This window comes from Nyctibius grandis, chromosome 5 (genome assembly GCF_013368605.1).
Source record: "Nyctibius grandis isolate bNycGra1 chromosome 5, bNycGra1.pri, whole genome shotgun sequence".
NCBI lineage: Eukaryota > Metazoa > Chordata > Aves > Nyctibiiformes > Nyctibiidae > Nyctibius > Nyctibius grandis.
The window spans coordinates 53,642,109-53,658,992 of NC_090662.1; the positions used below are offsets into that span (position 1 = coordinate 53,642,109).

Sequence of the window (16,884 nt, forward strand, 5' to 3'; positions counted from 1 at the left end):
CTCTTGAATGAGCTTTAAAACTCCAGTGCTATGCAATATTTTTCCCGCTGGAGAATCAGCTATTTTTCTGTGTCCCCAGATTCAGCAGTTACAACACCCTAACAAGTGCACACTGAATAGTTAGCACATTTGGCTTCAAGACTAGTACTGCACAGCATTACAGACAGTTACAAAGATCCTTTTACTTGCTACATATATTTTGCCAATACAATCTGAAGCCATGAAGAAATACATTGCCAACAGAAGCAGCCAAATGTGAATGCATTCTGCCAAAAGAACTCGCTACCTGCACTATGCCAACAGCCTGTTTGCCAGTTAGATCTCTTCATGCAGAAAAGGCTGCGGATTTCCACTGTCTTTCAGACTGTCAGATTCCAGTATTAAATGGATGGATTAACATTTTGCAACCAACAAGGTGACACCGGTTATCTTCATAACTGTTTTTAGTCACTAGTCAATACTAGTCAACATGTCAATTTACACCATCATCTGTACTGAACCATGTCAATACAAGGCTGCAAATATCTGGGAGTGCCTAAAGAGATGTTAAAATCCATAAATGTGGACTTACTTGAGGAGTCTGTGAGGTTTCATATGATGCTACAGACATTACAGGCTTACTACTCCAGCACGTACACCCAGCAGACACCATCCTGAAGTAGTTTACAGGCTGTGCATCAGTACAAATCAAAAGGACATATAATGTGCTACCAAAAATGGTAAGTCATTGTTTATGTTTCACACTAGGATTTTGCCTCTTGCAGTCCCAACGATAAAACTAACTTGCTGGAAAACTAAGTGGTGAATCAGGGTATTTGAAAGTTCTCTGAAAATATGTTTTTGTTGCTCTTTACTAATCCAATGAATGAGGAACTTTGTGGGAATGTGATTTTGATTTATCTTTTCTGGAGGGTTTGAAAGTCTATCCAATGAAAAAGAAAGCGAATAACCTAAGCACAATCTGATGCTGAACCACATAAAAGGTTCAGATGAGGCATCTGATTTGCCATTTTCCCACAACATTTAATGCTTAACATTTATCAGAAATGTTTTGTGTCTTCAGCTGCTTCTGTCTTCAAGAGAAAAGCTAAACATTAGAAAGTACTTTAAATTTTAATTTATTAAGAGGCACTTTATTAATGGAAAGATATGGGAGAGAAGAAGATGTAATTGCTGTCAAACCAACAAGTCAGCACCAGGAAGCTACAGTTACCCTGGAATCCTCCCTACAGAAACTACTGTACGTTGATGAACCTGTAACAATTTTGGCCACACCTTCTTTAACATATTCATAGCAAGACATCTACAGCAAAACAAACAAAAAACCCAAACCTTCTGTCCAATGAAACACTCTAGCAGATCATCTTCAAACCCTCAGGAGAGGATGAGAGAGATCAAGTACAGGACAGTTGGTTAGGCAGATTACCCAAAGGACAGCACTCAAATATTGTGATGATATATATCTAGACTAAAATGTGGGCTCTGTTGAAATAACAGAAGAGCCAATGTCTGTCTTAAGGTAGCAATGGGGTTTGCATGTAAAAAGAAATAAGAAAATAACTATTCTAGATCCCACTTCTTATGCCTATACTAGGATACAAGCAAAAATGCAAAAAGTTCCGTGATGTCCTGTGCTGGTTTTTGCTGGGACAGAGTTAACTTTCTTCATGGTGGTTGGTATGGGGCTATGTTTTGGGTTTGTGCTGAGGACAGTGTTGATAATGCAGAGATGATTTCGTTATTGCTGAGCAGTGCTTACACAGCATCAAGGCCTTTTCTGCTTCTCACATCACCCCACCAGCGAGTGGGATGGGGGTGCACAAGTTGGGAGGGGACACAGCTGACCCCAACTGATCAAAGGGATATTCTATACCATGACATCATGCTCAGCATATAAACCTGGAGGAAGAAGAAGGAAGGGGGGATGTTCAGAGTGATGGTGATTGTCTTCACAAGTAATCGTTACATGTGATGGAGCCCTGCTTTCCTGGAGATGGCTGAACACCTGCCTGCCCATGTGAAGTAGCGAATGAACTCCTTGTTTTGCTTTCCTTGTGCGAATGGCTTTTGCTTTACCTGTCAAACCGTCTTTATCTCAACCCACGAGTTTTCTCACTTTTACCCTTCCGATTCTCTCCCCCAACCCACCAGGGGAGGAAGTGAGCGAGCGGCTGCGTGGGGCTTAGTTGCTGGCTGGGGTTAAACTGCGACACGTCCACCAGAAATGTTTTAACTATGTCACAGAAAATTTGACCTTGGAAGCCACATGAGCAAAGCCACTCTGTGGTAAACACTATACAGTATTTACAATTAGCATTACTACAGATTTATGAGAGCTACTGGTATCCTGTAAAATTGCTACTGGACAGACATATTCAATAGTGAAATGGTTCTGTCCAGCTGAGTTATGGTTGATGATCCCCTCTGCAGTGAACTCCACTTAGATGTTCTCTGTTCAGGATCCTAAAGCTAGGAAAATCTGTTCGCCTTCCCAAATCTGTTCTGATTTACATCCCATCAGTAATTAAATCAAGTTGATCAAGATCATTAGGAGAAAAAAAAGACATGAAAACAACTGCTGACTTAGAGAAACTACAGTCTACAACCTATAAGGCACCGAGATGTTTCAGAAATCCATTTTCAAAATGCGGCAAAAGAAATTCTGCCTATTTTAGGAGAAAATCTGAAAGAACGTATTTCCATGGTGCACTGGCTGAGGCTAAAAATGAGGTGGATTTCCTAGGGTAGCAAGTTTGTCAAAAACTAGGGTGAACCTCATGTTTGCCTTGAAGCCATTCAATAACTGGTGAGGAAACACTAAGTGTTCATCACCAAACTGCCTAGAGAGACCATTTACACATATTAACTTTCTGATGATAACAATATACTCTGTAGCCCTGAAAGATGAAGTAATTCCTGGAAAATATATTCTAATTTTTAAAGGGATAATTCAAACTTAATAAGGAAATACACAAAATACCATTTGCCTTCTGCAGGTCTTAGTTCTTTGAGAGGCATCAGCATAAGAAAACAAACTTCAAGTTTCTCTCCAAGTTTCAAGTTGTACCAAACTAGCATTTTGAAGAAAGCTTTCTATTCCTATTATTCAACATCCTTCTTTTAAATGTTTGTACAGATTATTAGGCAAACACTTGCAAAGGCCCTAGGTAATTAGCAAATATGCTTATGGAAATATTATACTTAAAATGTAAATTGAATCATGTTTATCATTTAAAGCCTTTCAGAAATCCTCTTTAACCGCCTCATTTTACAAGTTAGTGAGAGTTTTGCTTTTTACTTTAATGGTTACAGGATTGGCTCATCCTGTCATGAGTTAAGACATCCATCTTTTAAGAGATCTGTTAGAGATGCACACATACTCAGTAATACTTGCACATTCACTGGAATAATTTTCCTTTACAAAGCAGTTACTACACAGTCATATGAAGCACATAAAAATACCATCAAAGTAAGTACAATGTAAGCCTGCCCTGACTCTTCAAACCTTTGAGCTTTGGTGTTCTGGTTGAAAAATGTAGCTATTCAAGTTTTGTGTTGTTTAGATCAACAGAGATGGATATTCTTCCCACCTACTTATTCTTCCCACTTTAACACTGTTGTGAGGAGGTAATTCTGATATCCACCTATGCCAGAGAGAATCTGGTCTACAGCCCTTTTAAATCTCAGTACTCCAAAAGACATTTTCAGGTAATCATTACAGACAAATCTTTTTGCAATACTTGCTGTTCATCATTTTTACCTATGCCCCACCAACAGGTCAGTTCTGAAAATCACCACTCTAACCAGTATTTCTAGGACACCGTCTCAGATTTTAGGATAAATGCTAGGACCACACTCCAGCCAGGTCTAGCTATAGGCTAGCTGGGTAACACATGAGTTCACTTTTGAATTCACGTATTTTTGTTTATTGAGCTTATTGCTTTAAAACAGGTAGTTCAAACTAAAGAATTAACAGAATGACTCAGTAGAGTAGAACTAAATCAGATCAATTTAAAAAATAGTATCCCTGTGGTACATAACACACAAAAAATAAACATTTTATCACTTAAATGTTTAGCAATGACTAGTATATTAAATCAGATGTTACCTATAACTGTTCTTTTGGCTGCAGGAAATAGTTTTCCCATTACGGTCTTATTAAACTCCAAATAGGTAACATAGGATGGATGGGAGAAGGATATATTGGAGACTTCTTGGGGTTAACGTTACTTTAGAGCTCCACCTCCTCTGAAATACTATTTAGAGCACAAACCAAGCAGATGCATGTTAAGATGAGATTGAAACAACTAGTGTGGTATTCCTTCAGCATGTTTTCTGGCCTGGGGCTGGGAGCATAGTGATGGCTTGGGTAAATCTTGGTGGATATTTTCCTGCTGAATAGTACATGCAGAAACTGTAAGCCCTATTAGCATTGCCTTGAGTAGACAGCTCTTGTTATATGAACTTTGATAATCAAAGCTAATCTTATCTTTTTTGGTAATTATCTCTTTTTTTTCCTTAATTAGAGGCATTTCTGGGGCAGCGATGGTGTGCTATCACCTCTCCTTTATGCCTCTGGTGACTGAGACAGGCTAAGGGCTAACTCTGGTGTAATAAATGTTTTATGTGCTATTCTGTGAGTGTAGACTGCAAGCTTTCTCAGAGTCTACAGGCTTCCCCTCTTGTTTTAAGCTTTTCAGAGAACAAGCATGTCATAATAAATATCTGCACCGCTGTCAACGAAAAGCCTGTTTAGGCCTCAAGACATCAAGCCCAGGATGACACAATTTGAGCATCTGAACAGCCTGAACTGGATTTGCAAGCATTTTTTTCCTTTTCTTAGAAGGAGTGTCTGAGACTGGCTTTTCTTCCAGCATTAAGTACCTCAGCTGGAAAGACCTATTTTTACTAAAGAATAGTTTGTATATCTGAGAACTACTAAAATTGTTTTCTAGCTTTAAAAAGAGTATCTATGTAAACTTCACTAAAACTGCACGTTAAAAAAACACTTATAAAGTCATTTGAGAAGCTGTTCTTCTTAAAATATAATGGAGGAAGCTCGAAACATTGTTCATATTATACAGAAAGCCTGTTTTAAAATGGCATACTGCATACAGCTGTGCTTCTTTAATTTTGCTTCGGAAAGATGAACAGTGTTGTTAACATCTGTTCACGCCTTGTAGTATGGCATTTGAAACTGGCAGCACTAGGTTCTCTAAAAAGCCAAGCTCTATTTTGCTTTTTAATTAAAACACTTCGGTAAAACTTTAAAAGTTCGGATCATCTGCTAACTTTGATCCACATCATTTCTGACAGAAAAGGATGAAATATGCTTTTTGTAGAATAATTACATTGTCTTTGATTATGATACTGCTTTATTTGGTGTTCTCTTAGAATACCATCATTATTGCTTCTTCATACAGGCATAAATGTATGCTCAAACACTTAAACCTGGAAATCTGACTTTAGTGTCATCAGTAGATCACAGTTAATACAGGAGTACAGGACACTCATACCCTAAGGCTGTTTTTGAACTGCTTGCAGAATTAAATACTACTCTGCATTATTGGTCTACTCCCTTTGACCTCACTACAATCATTCCCTCTTATCATGCGATTTGTCTTCCTGTAATTTAAATACCCAGGAATCCTGTTTCCAAAAGTCAGCTTTGTCCACTGAACAGATAGAGCATTATTTTATGGCGCAAATGGCAGCATTGACAGCATACAAAAAAAAGCTGGAAAAAGAGCGTGATTTTTTTATTTTTCACCACACTCAACGGCTGCAAACAGCCTAATGCCAGTAACAGTGATCAACTTTTTGTATATACTAAAGGTAATTTGCTCTAACTGTAATACATAATTTTATTAATGAATTCTATTCTATATATATTTCCATATCAACAACTTTAAAGGCAACAGCTGTTGGTCTACAAGCTGTTGTGCAAAGTACACTAGATAATTTGTGGAATCAGTCTGTTCAGTTCTTGCTCTGAAAAATGTAAGGATCTCTACTTTTATCTTTACCATGGTTTTATTTCTGGTTGCCACATCTCTCCTACCCTCACTACTTTCCTTATGTTATTCCACTTTGTCTAAGTGCTATTAACAGTCATTTCTTGGGAATTTATTGAAACTCTTTGCAATCTTAACTTTAGTAAGGCCTTTGACACTGTCTCTGTTTAACATCCTCATAGCCAAGCTGACAATGTACAGGTTAGATCAGTGGACAGTGAGGTGGACTGAAAACAAGAACAGCCAGGCCGGCAGGGTTGTGAACAGTGGCACAAAGTCCAGCTGAGGGCAAGTCACTGGTGGTGTACCCCAGGGGTCAATACTGGGGCCAGTACAGTCTAACACTCTCATTAATGGCTTGTATGAAGGGACAAAGCACACCCTCAGCAAGTTCACAGATAATACAAAACTGGATGGAGTGGCTAATACACCAGATGGGTGCACTGCTTTCCAGAGGGACCTCAACAGGAAGGAGAAATGGGCAGAGAAAAGCCTCATGAATTTCAACAACGGGAAATGCGAGTCCTGCACCTGGGCATGAATAATCCCAGGCTCCAGTATGGGCTGGGGGCTGACCGGGTAGAAAGCAGCTCTGCAGAGAAGGACTTTAGGGTCTTTGCAACCAACATGTTGACCATGAGCTAGCAATGGGCCCTTGCAGCAAGGAAGGCCAAGAGCCTCCTGGGCTGCATTAGGAACAGCACTGCCAACAGGTCAAGGCAGGTGATCCTTCCCCTCTGTTCAGCCCTGGTGATACACAGTTGGAGTGCTGGGTCCACTGCTGGGCTCCCCACTGCAAGGCAGAGATTTACTGGAGTGAGTCCAGCAAAGGGCAACTTAGATGATTAAAAGGCTGGAGCATCTGACATGAGAGGCTAAGAGCTGCAACTGTTCAGCCCAGAGAAGAAAAGGCTCAGGGGAATTCTATCCATGTGTATAAATACCAGATAGGAGGGAACAAAGAAGAGAGAGACAGACTCTTCTCAGTAGTGGCCAGTGACAGAGTAAGAAGCTATGGGCGCAAATTAAAACACGAGAAATTTGAACACAAAACCATTTTTTTACTCTGTGAGGGTGATCAAACCATGGACCAGGTTGCCAAAAGAGGTTGTGGAGTCTCCATCCTTGAACATATTCAAAACACAGCTGGGCATGGCCCTAAGCAACCTGCTCTAGCTAACCCTGCTTGAGCAAGGGTTGGATTAGGCAATCCCTAGAGGTTCCTTCCAACCTCAACCATTCTGTGAATTCTAAAACAGAGACACTGCTAACGTTTTCGTTACCATTTCTCCTTGTAAAAGCTACATGGGAACAGGATGGAAAAGAATCACCTCAATCTCCAGGTTGTCATCTTCTCAATGTTAAAGTTTTGCTTTCTTAAACTAATCAGTCCTAAATGAAGTTAGGGCTCCCATTCTCACATCTCCTACTTGAAGGTTAGGTGGTTTTGAAAGCCTAACTCTAATTTATTTTAGCCTAGTTCACACCCATATGTTCTTATCCCCACATTGTTTTTCAGCCTAAGTATATTTTCCCCTCCCATATATTTGTAGAGATGTGGGCTTATTTAGTGCATGAAAACAAAGCTTTTACGAGCTCTTACAATATGCTGTCCATTCCTGTGATCACCCTCATAGCCTCTTCTTGCACCTGTTCCAGTTTTAATTCATCCTTCATGAATATGGAAGAGCAGAATACTACACATTATTCCTCAAAAAAAATATTAATGCCTTCCTCTCTGTTTTGTCTATTGTAAACGTTTTCCTCACTCTTTGTAGGCAACATCATTTGATTACTCATGCCAGACTAAATGGGAGAAATTAATACAGTAGAACACTCGAGTGCTTACCTGCACTGTGCTTACAGTCCATAATACTGTGAGTAACAGATGTGAGGCACCCTTCTGCATCCTCGTCACAATCATAGGGCTATGTCATGCCAGGTGCAGCCATTTCATTAAGATCTTGCTTCCAGGCAAAAATCAATTGAAGTCTTTTTATTATGGTTGTATTTCCACTCATGTGCATTCTCTAATGCTGCAAACTGCTTTTCTCAGGAAATCTTCAGCAGCCTCTGTAAGATGTCCTAAGTTAGAAGTAGAAAGAACTTAGCCATGACAAGATCTGGTTCAAGTTAGTCCAGCAGATACCAAACTACTCAGCAGAGAGTAGGTGAGTTTGGTTTTCCTTAAACAAACAGTAAACCTGCATTTTAAATCATGCCTATGAGAAAATTTTTCAAACTTGTTCTCTGTTTGTACCTAGTTCTCTGTAAATATTAAAAAAAAATAGTCTGGGTTAAAATTTTCAAAAGTAGCAGAAGTGACTTAGGCTCATCAGTCATTTATGAAAACGGGACTTCGTGGCTTTGAAATTTCCATTCTAGGTAAGATTCTAAATTAGAGAAGACACTGAAACAGAGCTTCAGCAGTAGAGCAGGTCATTTGATAAGCCAAAAATAGCCATTAGCAAAGCAACTATAATTCTAAAGAGATGTAATCTATTTAGAAGAACTTTGGAAGGTAGAAGGCGATGGAAGGAGGAGAAAAGCTAATGCAGAGATCACTTATAACTTATGATGTAAATGAAATATGATCCCATGGCATCTTGAAGCTTGAGATATATTTGTTCATGAGATACAAGCTCACCATCTTCTATATAGAGTTAGGACATCCTTGTAATATTACATTTTTCTGCCCACCTCCCCTAAAATTTTGAAGGAGAGTGAGGTAAGAGAGTTATAGAACAAAGTGGGAGAAATTACTCTCATACTGAGCAATCCACTGGCAGTTTTGTGCTCTTTACTCATATTTGTAGTTACATAGTTTTCAATAAGACACTGTTTCTGTTCTGACATTTATTGTGCCATTACAGCCATTAATATGTGAAAGCCTATTTTCAAACCCCTATCACTATCATTCCTCCTATCTTCCATTTATTGGAGTGAATACACGACGTGAAGAGTGGTGGGAGGTGATTTTTTTTGTCTGAAAGTAATAAAGTCTACAGAACTAAAATAGGCTGAAAAAATAATTCCCATTTTCTGTCTTTTGTAACCACAATTCCACCCTCAAATATTTTGTTACTTAGAGTGATTATGTATGTTAACAGGAAGGAAGCAAACGGCAATCCAATATTAGGTAGACTCACTGTAGCTAAAATTACAGAGTAAATATCAGTTCACTGAGAACTTACCCTAAATTCATTAGCAAATCTTATCTTCAGTATCTTGATATATATACACTGCTACACATTCTGCTAGCTCTCAGCAAAATGGATTTCCCTCCTTTCTCGTGTATGATTTTTCATTGGTACTCCATGCGAATACAGTCACTCTAAAGAAATGGATGCTTACCCTTTGCTTGAGATTATATTTTTAGAGTGTCAGTTATAAAGATATACTAAAGCAGTAGCTCCTTTTTACTTGATAATAAACATAGCCCAACAGCTGAAAAGATCTATTTACAATCTTCCACCAGAATCCTCCCAAGCCCTTACTGCTAAGAAAAACAAGTGGGCCACTGCAGCATGTCCCAGAACTATTTTGGTATTGGGGGAAGTGCAAGTTCCAAAGCAGTGTGGAAAAATGCCCTGCCAGCTGCTCCCCTCTCATACAAATGTAGGCTTAAGTGTCTTCCCTGATCAACTAGTAGATGAAAGAACTTTCCAATAAGTTGCTTCTACATCATTAGTGCCACATCCACAGAGATTTTTAGGTGTCTCAAGGCTCAAAGGTTCAAATGAATTGCTGGAAGCTAATCAAGTATCACACCTCAGCTGACCTACAGTAATTGGCTGTGCAAGTCAACAAAAAAAATGCAATGTCACAGCAGCTCAGCTCCCTTCACTACGGAGTATGCTCACTCAAATTACTTGTGCCTGCCACATACTAAGAGCACAGAGCACACAGACCTATTGAGGCACAGTAACTTGTCACCTCATACCAACTGGCTCTGCTCTGAGTAACATTTGTATTTATAAATACAAATCTGCTTTCAAAGCTCTGCCACCTGAAAAGTCATTAGTGCTTTAACTCTCACCAGTGAAGTTTGCCGAGTGCCAGACATTCTACTACTCTGCATGCCAAGATCTTGGTTTAGCTGAGCATTTCAAGGGCCCACCTCATGCCTACTGATCACAAGCTATCAATCAGGCCTGCGCTTTGTCTGCTGATCAACCCGATAGACAGGCTTGTAGTAAAAGTGCCACATCAAGACCAGATTAAAACACTGGGTATAACACATACTTCACTTAGAAGCATTACCAAAGCAGAAGGTGGCATCCCCCACCTTTTATGTGGCTGTCTAGAGGCTAGCGTACTCAGGGAAGAAATAAGAGACTAGCCAGCTGAGGGGAATCAAACGCAGATTCTTAAGTTGTTCTTGGAAGCATGAGGGCATTGGCCTTTTTAAAAGGGATTTATAATGGAGCTCATGCTTCTAAAGAAAAGCTTAAAAATCTGAACCTCCAGTGAGTCAAAACCTTGGGAAACAAAGAGAAGTTGGGTATGTGTGGATTTTTTCTAAATCTCATGAGCTCCTAGAACCTGATTCATGTATGTGGCATTAATGACAATAATAATAGCTGACACAAAGCATGGTGACACTAGTTTAGTCTGGAGATGGAATCACAGAATCACAGAATCAATCAGGTTGGAAGAGACCTCGGGGATCATCGAGTCCAACCGTTGCCCTTACACCACCCTGTCAACTAGACCATGGCACTAAGTGCCATGTCCAGTCTTTTCTTAAACACATCCAGAGATGGTGACTCCACCACCTCCCTGGGCAGCCCATTCCAATGTCTAATAACCTTTTCTGAAAAGAAATTCTTCCTAATGTCCAACCTGAACCTCCCCTGGCGAAGCTTGAGGCTGTGTCCTCTTGTCCTATCGCTAGTTGCCCGGGAGAAGAGGCCGACTCCCACTCCACTACAACCTCCCTTCAGGTAGTTGTAGACTGCAATAAGGTCACCTCTGAGCCTCCTCTTCTCCAGGCTAAACAACCCCAGCTCCCTCAGCCTTTTCTCGTAGGTCAGACCCTCCAGACCCTTCACCAGCTTGGTCGCCCTCCTCTGGACTCGCTCCAACACCTCAACATCTTTCTTGAAGTGCGGGGCCCAGAACTGGACACAGTACTCAAGATGCGGCCTCACCAGTGCCGAGTACAGAGGGACGATCACTTCCCTAGACTGGCTGGCTACACTATTCCTAATAGAGGCCAGGATGCCATTGGCCTTCTTGGCCACCTGGGCACACTGCTGGCTCATGTTTAGCCGGCTGTCGATCAGCACCCCCAGGTCTCTTTCCACCGGGCCGCTTTCTAACCACTCTTCCCCCAGCCTGTAGCGCTGCATGGGGTTGTTGTGGCCAAAGTGTAAGACCCGGCACTTGTTCTTGTTGAACCTCATGCCATTGGTCTCGGCCCATCTATCTAACCTGTCCAAATCCCTCTGTAGGGCCTTCCTACCTTCCAGCAGATTGACACTCCCACCCAGCTTGGTGTCATCTGCAAATTTGCTGAGGGTGCACTCAATCCCTACGTCTAGATCATCTATAAAGATATTGAACAGCGCCGGACCCAGAACTGAGCCCTGGGGAACACCACTAGTGACCGGTCGCCAGTTGGACTTTGCCCCATTCACCACCACTCTCTGGGCTCGGCCATCCAGCCAGTTTTTAACCCATCGAAGAGTCCACCCATCCAAGCCCCGGGCAGCCAGTTTGTCTAGGAGGATGCTGTGGGAGACAGTGTCGAATGCTTTACTGAAGTCTAGATAGACTACATCCACAGCCCTGCCCTCATCTACTAAGTGGGTCACTTTGTCATAGAAGGAGACCAGGTTGGTCGAGCAGGACCTGCCTTTCATGAATCCATGTTGGCTAGCCCCGATGCCCTGATTGTCCTGCATGTGCTGTGTAATGGCACTCAGGATGATCTGTTCCATCACCTTGCCTGGCACCGAGGTCAGGTTGACAGGCCTATAGTTCCCTGGATCGTCCTTCCGACCCTTCTTGTAGATGGGCGTTACATTTGCTAATTTCCAGTCAGTTGGAACTTCTCCAGTTAAAACACAAAGAAAATAGTTGTGTGGTCTATATGAACTGCATATAAACACAGCTTCTTTGTTAAGCTGAGACCACAAGCCAGACAGACTTGGTCTGGCTGCTGATGCTGCGTTAGTGCCTTCCTGTCAAGAAAGCAGTCGTAAGATCAAGCAAGTAGTCCTAAGATGCAACATCACCTCTTTCACTTGACTGTTTTGTTTCTTCAAATTAATCCTTTTCATTAGTATTAGTATCTCCTCTTTCTTCAGCGTGAGTTTCAGGCTACTTGTAAGTTGCAGTCAAAGGTAGGACTGTAGCTGACATGCCAAAACTCATTAGCTATAAGCAAAGTAGCACTGCAGAGGCTTCAGTTACCACATAGTACCGGGATAATGCCCAGATTTGTACAGCTGAAGCCAAATTCAATGCTCTTGTAACTTCAGTGCTGTTGCCTAGGCTAGCTAGACCAATATTTGCAAAGCAATATCTATACATGTTGCTGTCACACCTTTAACTGTAATGTAGATACAGTCACAGGTAGTTGTCATTAGTGCTCTGAACTCACATAGACACCAAAATTGGCAATTTGCCTTCTCAACTATTTGAGACACTAAATTTTTGTTAGTAGGCTAGGTTTTATTGGAAATGATGGATCACAGTTGGAAGGGCATTGCAAAGGAGTGAATTATATGAAAATGCAAAGAAGCATCCTGGGAATTATATCTATCTCAGTGTAAACTGTGCCAAACTTCCAAGACACCCTGAGACTGCTATTTCAAAATGAAGAGATACCAGACATTCACTATACCACATTTTGATTGCCTAACCTAATGCTCTTATGAACTCAAATTATACTGAAATTTGAGGGGAAGCAGTTAAGCCATGAGAAACTTAGTCTGCCACAATAAATTTTCCCTTTTGACCTCTTTCTGAAAGCAATATATTATATCATAGCAACGTGTAATTTTACTTTGCAGTGCAGGTATGTATTTAAGATAAACTATAACATATTATACACACTTGTAACCCCACCAAGAAATTGTTTTCAAAAAAATACTTTGGTGATACGAGCATCCACGAGAGAACCAAGGCTAACAAAATGCTAAAACTTAAACACTACTTAGAATTTCTGGGATTTTCATCCTCTACTCAGTTTCAGCTCTGATGCTTTTATAAGCAATCACCAAGAGGCCGTGCTGCAGGTGGAGAGAAGAAACTACAAAATAGCATAGCCACCTTCCTATCACCTAACCCTGAGCTTACACTCCATGCAGAATAGCACTGTTGGAAGAGTTACTGCCTCCATGTCACCTGTCATACATCCATATCCGTTATAATACAAATTTGTTTTAAATATATCCAGGCTGTTGTCAATGGTTTTGTTTTTTTTTATCTGTCAATAAGCAAATTCTATCTCCAGTTTCCACCTCAGGATCAAAGGCAAAGTCTGGGAGCTTCTGCTACAACTTCCATCTGCAGAACCTCTTGTGTGGGCAGCACAAGAAACCCTTCAAGGCAGACTGCAGCTCAGAAGACATTGATGGCTATGTTTGCACAATGTAGTGACAGTAGATATAAACACTGAGCATATTTTACATTTAATTTTAGAGCATGTGAACTGTGGGCATACAGAAGATGGGACACAAATATCAGAGGAAGACCCAGAGTCAGTGCCTGTCACCTCACCTTTGCAACAACTGTAGCTACAAAACATGCTACCACACAAATTCAGGATTAAAACCTTTTCTTCTTTTTTTTTAAAAAAAATAGGGGAGAGAGGGACATCTAGATTTAATTGCACACTAACATAAAACAAACAAAACAACCAAAGAAACAAGCAGCTCTCTGAAGTTCGGAATCTTTCTCAAATACAAATGCAAAATGCACACTACTGGTTGCAGAAAGAACTCTCTTTTTAAGTTAAAAAATGAGAAACAGCATACATCATGCACTGAGACATCTGTGGCTGATCAGGAATCAAAATAAGGAAAGATAACACACAGAAACTAAGGAGTCTTTGCTGTGGACTACTGTCAATGGAAAGCTCAACTTGATTGTCAGAAAGAACAAGCTGTCAGCAAACTCATCGCTGATGGTGGTCCACGGGCTGACTAGCACTGTTCAAACAATGGGTAGGACCAACAATAGAATGGAAGTGGAACCCAGAACATGCTGGTTGATCCCATCCCATCCATGGTTCCTCCCAATAACATTGTTACGCAGCCTAGCCAGAAGTCAGACCCCCATTTGCAAGTGCCCTTAAGCACCCAATTCCTATTGATTTCAACGGGATTCAGGCTCCTAAATGCATGTCAGTCTCAGCTTTACTGCCTTTGCCCTCCAGCAGCAGGGAGAAGCTTTTGTACTACACTGTTTCTGCCTCAACACTTTTTCAGAAGAAAGGAGGAAAAATATATGCATGTCTTAGACATGATTCATGTTCATTTTGCAAGGAGATAACCACATAGCCAGCACAAAAAGATATATCAAGAGGTATATCATTATGTATGGCTTCTAATAGTAAGTGACAGCACTGGCTGGTTACCATTATATTATCATAACTCTTTCAGAAACTCTGACAGCATAGTCCAATATTAAAGAAATTCCTATTCTCCTCCTCCTTTTCAGACATCTTTGAAAACTAGCATTAAGGCTCTGCATTTGTGTTATGTTTAACAGCTATTTTATACGAAAAATGTATTTGGGTATAGTTACCCTGGCCGTCAAGCAGTTTGATTGCATCAGTTTATAATAACACAATGGAATGTATTTAAGGTGACTTTCTTTTGAGTTATGTTCTGTTAGTGTTCAACCCCGCTTATGAGAGGAGATGACTGAAGAAAAAAGAAAAATAGCATATGGCAGCTATTACCAAAATAAACACACACCACATCTTGTTCTGAAACCCTGCATGCTACTCAAGTTACTTTAAGAGTAAAAAGAGTTAAAAAAGAAATCCACAACATATCAATTCTATTTATTGCCTCCTGGGATTTTTTTTTTCTTTTTTGCCTGGCAACAGGGCATCCTTGCTGGCATTACAGAGATCTGATATTCATTAAAAAAAAGAAAAGAAAAAAAGCAACTGCTAGAAATCATGAATGTCAAAGAAAATTGAGAATGCTAGCACATGCTGAGTCTTGTTCTCCAGCATATTAGTAGAAACACTCCAAAAACAGATTTTATCCTAAGAAACCCTGATTCAGAGTAGAAATTCTTCTTGTTTTGGAAACAGAGAAATGTGCAAAATTATAACCAGTACTTATATTACTTTTAATGCTTAAAGTCTTAAATGTTTTATCGACATAACACCATAGACACCACTTATTTTTGCATGCCACAGTGTCATCACAGATCTTCAGCAGTGACAGCTGACTGACAAGTTATCCCCTTTTATATAAATGAGACATAGTTACTGGTCAGACTACACTGCTCCCAAGGGCAAAGAATCAGAAAAAAAAATCTTTCTTTCTAGGACAAGGGCTTGAAAAAGTAGGACTTAAAATGTCATCTGGTCCATTCTTCTACTCCAAGGCAGGACTGTTAGGGTTTAAACTACATTTTGGCATTTTTGAGTCTGCATCTAGAATAGCCTATAACTGACAACTCGTAGATACAAGTGAAACCAAACCTCCCCCACCTCAGAAGAGGTTTCCACCCTGCAAACTAATTATGGGAAAAAATATGAACAGTGATACTCTAGGAGTTGCAGTTGAATCACGTGGTTGGATCTGTGGGAGGTTATTGTAAGCTGTAGCGTTGTGCCTTGAAAGTGACGCTTTTAGTATGAAAATTCCTGAACACAGGAATGCCTAGGTCTGCAAGCCTTGCCACTAGCTTACAACAATTTGGTACACTGTAAGCACATCAGAATAGTTAACAACAATTGTCTGATAAAACAATACAGAAAAATACCTGCTTTATTTTCTGCATTAGAAATGTTATACCAAAGTACAGATATCATTAGACATACAACTGACGTGCCCAGCTTGCAGGTAAGCAAATATTCCTTTCTCACCAATGAATAATGGGAAGTAATGTTGTTTAATCTATCAGGTGATAGAAATGTCATCTAAGTAATTGGATGCTTTGTGTTCCTCCTGAAGACGTGATTTTAAGCCTGTTTATGTACAACGTGTGGAATGAACTTGTTTCCCTTCTGAAGAGGTTTATATTTTCTTACTGCAACTCGATGGATTACTTCTGCATAACAAAAACCCCAGAGCATAAAAAAAAATTAAAGTTAAGCACATTTTCAGAGTTTTCCTGTTGAGTCATCACTAGGAACAAAATGTTGGCTCTTTGTTAAGTAGGAAATATCATAAATACCATATGGAACAAGGTTCCCAAAATGGTAGCTGGCAGCAGCAGAAAACATGTTTTCCCTAATGCAAAGACCAAAATCTTAATTCAGATGGGCAAATGAAATACCATGTTTACTACTTGCAGCTAGTATGTGCCATAAAAGCATCTTTGTTCTCTTTTTTTTTTTTTTTGCCATTCATACCTGCCTTTCCCTTTCATCATACCTGCCTTTCATCTTTCTGTTCCATTCTTTTTCTTGATGCTCCTTCTTGTTACTTTAGAACTAGAACTCACTGCCTACCTGTTCTCAAACAACAACCATTTTGTTCTAGAAAACAGCTGAGGAGCAACAGCTTAAAAAAAAAAAAATAAAAAAAGAGTTAACTTGCAACTATTTCTGTCCTCTTTTGCACAGCAGCAGGCAATTTGAGATGTTTCCACTGCTGGAAGATCTGGGGGGCACTTTTTAAAGGAAAGTTTAAAATTTCTGTATACTATTTCAAAACAAAGTAAAAATGGT

The 16,884-nt window shown here is 40.1% G+C and overlaps 1 long non-coding RNA gene across 2 annotated transcripts in view; it reads right to left on the bottom strand.

The window, feature by feature from the left end:
• Positions 1–16,884, bottom strand: part of LOC137663470 (uncharacterized) — a 111,932-nt gene that overhangs the window by 80,547 nt on the left and 14,501 nt on the right. For both annotated transcript variants that reach the window (XR_011048189.1, XR_011048188.1), the window contains exon 6: positions 7,864–8,099. This is a non-coding gene — a long non-coding RNA (uncharacterized lncRNA). The remainder of the gene's footprint in view (positions 1–7,863; positions 8,100–16,884) is intronic.